General features: G+C 36.6%; 1 long non-coding RNA gene across 1 annotated transcript in view; it reads left to right on the top strand.

Annotated features, from left to right (window-relative positions):
• Positions 1 to 2,248, top strand: part of LOC118494585 — a 3,472-nt gene extending 1,224 nt beyond the window's left edge. Inside the window, exons 2-4 of the long non-coding RNA XR_004896685.1 lie at positions 744 to 746; positions 1,750 to 1,905; positions 2,041 to 2,248. This is a non-coding gene — a long non-coding RNA (uncharacterized LOC118494585). The remainder of the gene's footprint in view (positions 1 to 743; positions 747 to 1,749; positions 1,906 to 2,040) is intronic.
• The last annotated feature ends 5,252 nt before the right edge of the window (positions 2,249 to 7,500 follow it).

Here is a 7,500-nt window from a genome sequence, read left to right as displayed (position 1 = left end):
CAGCGGTTATAATTATGTTTTTTCATAGACAACCACAGACGTATGCCCTTAAGTGAAGTGGAAACTTTATTTTGTAATGTTTGGTGATTTTCGGCACTTTTCATTTAGAATTCGCCACGTTACAGTGCCAGACAAGACTTTGCGGACGGTCCGCACATTCTCACGACAAGTTATGTTTGTTATATCAATGCACAGATGCAGGCGGCTCTGTTGGCGGCATATGGACGAAGCTGTGAATCTTCTCCAGGTTGGGCCATGAATAAACAACCCAGCAAGGAGAGTCTTAAGGGCAAGGTGGAGGAGATCTTTGGGCTGGGACACCCGCAGCCACCGAGCAAACAGAGTGAAACCAGACCATCCGAGTTCATCATTACGACTGACATCATCAAGGAGCACAACTGGACTGCGGTCTGACAAGCACAACTGGACTGCAGACGTTTTGGTGAGTGTTTTTGTCGAGTTTAAACACACATGACTATTGGACCTGCATTCTAATGTTCTGTTCATTCGTGGTCTTAGGGCGCCATCTATTGACTATAGTTAGGCATATTGCAGAGTGATTTGTTGCTTATTTCTCTTTAATTTGTATATACAGTATGTGCATGTATTATGTACAAGTTATATTTACATATTCTGTATTTCCACACACACCCACATGCACATGCACATATACTATTGTAAGTAACAAGCATTGTATTCACCTGCTGGACTTGGATGTCAATAAATCGGTTGAACTAAAACAGAAGGTTACTCTTACCAGAGTACATAACCAGATAGGTAGCGCCAGCGAATAACGCACACGGCAATGTGTTCTATTAATACCCTGTCTGGTACAAATATCAATGTATGCTATTTGCACCCCTGTGCATTTACCTTGGCATATATTTACACACAGTTATCCATACTACTCATGTATTACACCTTTTTGGAATATTGCTCTGTGGTCTAAATAAAATACACTTGCGATAAATATACAGTACGCTTCATATAAATTAATAAAAGGTCAACAACTTTCACCTGTATTATACAAACAGGAGCGCCAATGTCTCCCCAGTCTCGATGTATAGTTTACCTGACAGAGCTGAAATCATTGTGGGCTAAAGCTTGTGTTCTGTTTTCAGAGACAGACATTCTACACATGTAACGATGATGAATAAGGTTTCTTATTAGGGCAGAACAGATAAGCACACTAATGCTCACAAACATTTGACTAGCACTACACCATCTTGGTTGTTTTAGAAGCAGTCTCTGCATGTATACTTTTTCTGTAAGACAAGTGTCTTCAGTAGTTAACGCCAACTAAAACTGTTTATTTATGACTGTCTAGCTAGTGTGTGTGTGTGTGTGTGTGTGTGTAGACCTGCATGTACTTCTTTTGCAGCTTAGTGGCAACATACACAGAGAATACTATTGCTTACATAGTTATTCACGTAGACTTGTTTTTCACTTGTTTAACCCAGTAAATGTCATACTACACACACAATGTAGCCTTTTGAAAATCTTACTCTTTTTTATTGTTTTCACCAAATAATGTAATTAGGTGATTTATCGCTCATCTGCATGGATACATTTAGATGTCAACAAAAAAACATGGCAGGAAGCTAAAGTCACTGTTAGTGTTGCTATTTTGCTGATGGGTTTTTCTCTTTTTGGACAGGAATATTCTGTTAATATGTTAAAAACTAAAAGGGTAACTGACTCATTTTAACTTGGCATGTGAAACTTGCCTCCCTCCCTTTTTTTTTGCAGAGACCAAGCATATTCAGTGAAGAGATCACAGTAAATACACAAGAAAATCTCCCAAAGCAGACTGCGAGCCATATGACCCCACTTATGGTTAAGAGGTTTTGGTTTCTTCTCAACAATGAGCGTCCCATCCAACACCAGTTCATATGTCATCAGAAGGTAGAGGAAAAAAGGCTTTCATTTTGTCTTATAACAATGTTCTTTCCCTAGCACATAATGAAAATAACCATATATGGAATACACTTTTTTTACTGATAAACACCTTGCCTTTTTTTTTGCACCCTGTATTTTCAGCAGCAACTACAAAGAAGAGGAAGCTTTCCTTGGGATAGTTGATGGTATATTTTAGAAGTATTGCTTGTCTAACTGTGACATGAATATGTTGTTAACATAAAGTGTTTTCTTAATGTTTATGTTCATATTTTGTTAACCGTTGAGCTTTACATAAAGAGTTATAGACTGTTTTGAAGTCATGTTATTGTATGTTCATATTGTAAATGAATTTTTGAATATTATGTAATAAAGTCTGTTTTTTGGATAATAATTGTTTTTACAGTACTTATGAGCCAGTGAAATGACATTTCCTTCACAAGTGCACTCTGTATGTACAGTTGAATGATAATACAAGCTATCTTCAGATCCTGTACTTAAGTCAAACTACTAATAACACTTTGCAAAAAGTCTATGTTTTACTTGTATTTGAGCAAAAGTGTGTATCATCAAGACAATGTACTTAAAGTATTCAATGCAGACAGAACAATCTTCATATTTTAGAAACTTTACAGAAACAGTTCTGTTCTGAGCTAAAGCCAAACACATAAGAGGTAGAGTTTAGGAATCAGAAAAACATGGTTAAAGTGGTTAAACTATCACTGATTAGACTTCGATCCAGCATTGAATTAAGTTTCGGGGCTTTGATTTGAGGTATCTGGTTAACAAATATTTTGAAAATATATGTTCTTATGTTGTGTTTTGACAATGTTTGTATTCAAAAAACAGCCAAAGGAGAAATTAATTAAAAATGAATTGTTTTTTAAATACAGAGGAATGTAATTATGATGCATCCTCAGCTATTATCACATCACTTTTTATTTTTTATTTAACCAGTTATGTGTTTAAAAAATAAAAAAACATCACATCAAAACACACACATTTATAAATGGCATCTCATTTACATGGTGCATTATGTGGTCCTACACTGCCCTCTAGTGACCAAAGATGAGACCAACACCATGTACAGTCAGACAGTTTTTATCATCATATTTAAGTGAGAATAATATATCATAGTTAATAAAATTAACAATTAGAAAAATCCATTTGAAAGAATAAAGTCATATGATTCCATCCAGAATCATACATTTGACTCTAATGAAAATATACTCAAACGTGACAAAAAAAGACCCCAAAAAAACAAGTGAACACAGGAGTTTCTAAGATTTCAGTTGTTTCCCAGAATCACAGTACTAGACAGCAGGGCATTCATTTTTCTGCTTTCATACCTAAAAAAAATGACACAGGGGAATACATTCAGCTATTATCACATCACTTTTTTATTTTTTATTTAACCAGTTATGTGTTTAAAAAATAAAAAAACATCACATCAAAACACACACATTTATAAATGGCATCTCATTTACATGGTGCATTATGTGGTCCTACACTGTACTCTAGTGACCAAAGATGAGACCAACACCATGTACAGTCAGACAGTTTTTATCATCATATTTAAGTGAGAATAATATATCATAGTTAATAAAATTAACAATTAGAAAAATCCATTTGAAAGAATAAAGTCATATGATTCCATCCAGAATCATACATTTGACTCTAATGAAAATATACTCAAACGTGACAAAAAAAGACCCCAAAAAAACAAGTGAACACAGGAGTTTCTAAGATTTCAGTTGTTTCCCAGAATCACAGTACTAGACAGCAGGGCATTCATTTTTCTGCTTTCATACCTAAAAAAAATGACACAGGGGAATACATTCAGCTATTATCACATCACTTTTTTATTTTTTATTTAACCAGTTATGTGTTTAAAAAATAAAAAAACATCACATCAAAACACACACATTTATAAATGGCATCTCATTTACATGGTGCATTATGTGGTCCTACACTGTACTCTAGTGACCAAAGATGAGACCAACACCATGTACAGTCAGACAGTTTTTATCATCATATTTAAGTGAGAATAATATATCATAGTTAATAAAATTAACAATTAGAAAAATCCATTTGAAAGAATAAAGTCATATGATTCCATCCAGAATCATACATTTGACTCTAATGAAAATATACTCAAACGTGACAAAAAAGACCCCAAAAAAACAAGTGAACACAGGAGTTTCTAAGATTTCAGTTGTTTCCCAGAATCACAGTACTAGACAGCAGGGCATTCATTTTTCTGCTTTCATACCTAAAAAAAATGACACAGGGGAATACATTCAGCTATTATCACATCACTTTTTTATTTTTTATTTAACCAGTTATGTGTTTAAAAAATAAAAAAACATCACATCAAAACACACACATTTATAAATGGCATCTCATTTACATGGTGCATTATGTGGTCCTACACTGTACTCTAGTGACCAAAGATGAGACCAACACCATGTACAGTCAGACAGTTTTTATCATCATATTTAAGTGAGAATAATATATCATAGTTAATAAAATTAACAATTAGAAAAATCCATTTGAAAGAATAAAGTCATATGATTCCATCCAGAATCATACATTTGACTCTAATGAAAATATACTCAAACGTGACAAAAAAAGACCCCAAAAAAACAAGTGAACACAGGAGTTTCTAAGATTTCAGTTGTTTCCCAGAATCACAGTACTAGACAGCAGGGCATTCATTTTTCTGCTTTCATACCTAAAAAAAATGACACAGGGGAATACATTCAGCTATTATCACATCACTTTTTTATTTTTTATTTAACCAGTTATGTGTTTAAAAAATAAAAAAACATCACATCAAAACACACACATTTATAAATGGCATCTCATTTACATGGTGCATTATGTGGTCCTACACTGTACTCTAGTGACCAAAGATGAGACCAACACCATGTACAGTCAGACAGTTTTTATCATCATATTTAAGTGAGAATAATATATCATAGTTAATAAAATTAACAATTAGAAAAATCCATTTGAAAGAATAAAGTCATATGATTCCATCCAGAATCATACATTTGACTCTAATGAAAATATACTCAAACGTGACAAAAAAAGACCCCAAAAAAACAAGTGAACACAGGAGTTTCTAAGATTTCAGCTGTTTCCCAGAATCACATAGTACTAGACAGCAGGGCATTCATTTTTCTGCTTTCATACCTAAAAAAATGACACAGGGGAATACATTAAATGTACATTTTAATTTCACAAAACAACCCCCCGGACTGATTTGTCTTTGTTTATCCTTTTTCCTCAAACAGGAGTACCGTCTCTGTTGCTTAAACGTCTCCATTTTTTTTTAAATGAAATGGTTCAAAGTGTAACATTACATTTTGTAATATTATATTGCTCTAGAATATGGCAAACCAAATGTTAACATAGTTAAATTCTCTGCTAAACTTTCCTCAGAGGCTCCAACAGTAAGGCCATTTGGTCAGTAGTGTGTGTGTGTGTGTGTGTGTGTGTGTGTGTGTGTGTGTATGTTTAAAAAAATGGAAACAACTCCTCACTTTAGATTTTTGCCCGTGTGCGTTGTGGACTGTACGAGACTCTATAAATGATCGCTTTGGTTTCATTGAAGCTACGTGGATGGCAGGATAATCTCGGGCTAGACCAGGCTGCTTGGGCTTACTGTCCATCAATGTGTGTGGCATTGCCAGTGCTGGCATGGACTCTTTGTAACAGTTGGTGGCTTGGCAGAACTTCTCAACGTTCAATATGAACTTATAAAATTACACAAAATGTCCTGGAAACAGCAGGAAACCACCTGCATATAAGTGAAGCCTAAAGGCCTTAAAGGAGTCAGTGTCCAAGGTTCAACGTCCAGGTGTATGCTGTTGCATATATGCAAGTAATAAAACTACAAATACAGTGCAAACAATAGTAAATTATATGTCACACAACCGTGTTTAAACCTCGGCTAATAGAGCCTTGTAGAAACCTAGAAATATCTCTGAATCTCTAAATGAGCCACTGGCCTCCCCTGGAGGAAGCTCCTTGCTCACTAGCACTTCAACCGGGCTGGTCTTTGCCTGCTGGCAATGCAGCTTGTTTAGAAGCTCGGAATAAGTGGAAGTGACAGACTTGGCCGTGCCAGATTTCTGAAAGCGAAGCTGGAGCCATAGGCTACTCCCTGGATAGTCGGTTGTAACAGGGACAGTGGAGGCCGGGGGAGTAACACCGTCTTTGGTGGAAATCTCGGGGGGGCGGGAGACTCAAACAGATTTTCTGGAATAGTGGAGATGGAGGGAGTTAGAAGTCTCCCACAGCTCTTTGAAGTAGTCCTGGCTCAGTGGCATGTTCTGGCTCAGCCTGTCAAACCCGTGCTCCTCCATTTGTTTCCCCTCCTTCCACGGCATGTGTCCGCTGCTGCTGGGGGAAATTAATCAGTCTGGTGTATATAGGGGGCGAGCAAAAACAGACGAAAAGTCAAAATATTTTGAGCAGAGCACGTGTACAATACTCACGTTTTTCTCACGAACGCACAAACCAGACAGAATGAAGAAAAGGAATTATGAAAAAGTCGGCTGCCTCTCTAATCAGACATCAAAGCACTGGGCCGCTCACTCGACCGACATCAGACTGCAGTATCGCCTTCCACCTGCAGGGGGCGTGGACAGGCTTTCCAACAAACTGTCTAGATTTAATGTTGCTTAAACTGTAAACCATTTAAACCAGATTCACTCAGCATAGACATCATGTTGTTATAACAACGAAACCCACATAAAAAAACAGATTCTCAACATCAAGGAAAAAGTACAATTTAATTTTTTAATTTTTTTCGTCGCAAAAAACTGCGATGAAGATGAGACACAACAGCTCTGACAGCCAGACTTTTTCCAGACACCAGCCATCTCACATCAGGAATGCTCTCAGAGGTTCTTTTTTTTTTTTTTTTTTTAATTTCAGGAATTGAGTTCCTTTATGTGTTAAATGTTTATAATTTATATACCCACCATATTTATAATCATTAATTTAAAAAATTCAAGTCAATTTTAAGTTTTTCATATTCATACATAAAATCACCATAAATGAGGCTATATTCTGGACCTTGTCTGGCTCTCCCTCTCCTTTTCCTCCACTTGGACGAGCCCTGAAAGTAAAAACACAACATTACCAGTCATTTTTTCATAACCTTAACCCATTTGGAAACACAGTTCAACACCTTACATTACTTAACAATTCAGTGTGTGTGTGTGTGTGTCTCTGTGTGTGTCTCTGTCTGTCTGTCTGTCTGTTGTGTGTGTGTGTGTGTGTGTGTGTGTTGTGTGTGTGTGCAGGCACATCAGAGACCCCCAGTGGTTCCAAGTGGTACCACTTTACATTTCCCGGTAACCATCAGCGCATTTGCTGATGGTTACCGGGAAATGTAAGAGGGAGTCAAGAGCCCACGCAGGCAGACAGGCAGGCAGGAAGTGGGTCCCCCTTAGCAATAAAGCTTCCTGTTCTTTCAGCATAAAAGAGAAAAAGTGTAGTCTTTTCATTTTCACTTTCTCTCTGTGTTGTGTGTGTGTGTGTGTGTGTGTGTCTGTTTGTGTGTCTGTGTGTCTGTCTGTCTGTCTGTCT

The sequence above is a fragment of the Sander lucioperca genome, unplaced genomic scaffold (assembly GCF_008315115.2).
Source record: "Sander lucioperca isolate FBNREF2018 unplaced genomic scaffold, SLUC_FBN_1.2 Unpl_68, whole genome shotgun sequence".
Taxonomy (NCBI): Eukaryota; Metazoa; Chordata; class Actinopteri; order Perciformes; family Percidae; genus Sander; species Sander lucioperca.
Note: the sequence above shows the minus strand (reverse complement) of the source record. Positions and strands in the feature narration are given on the sequence as shown.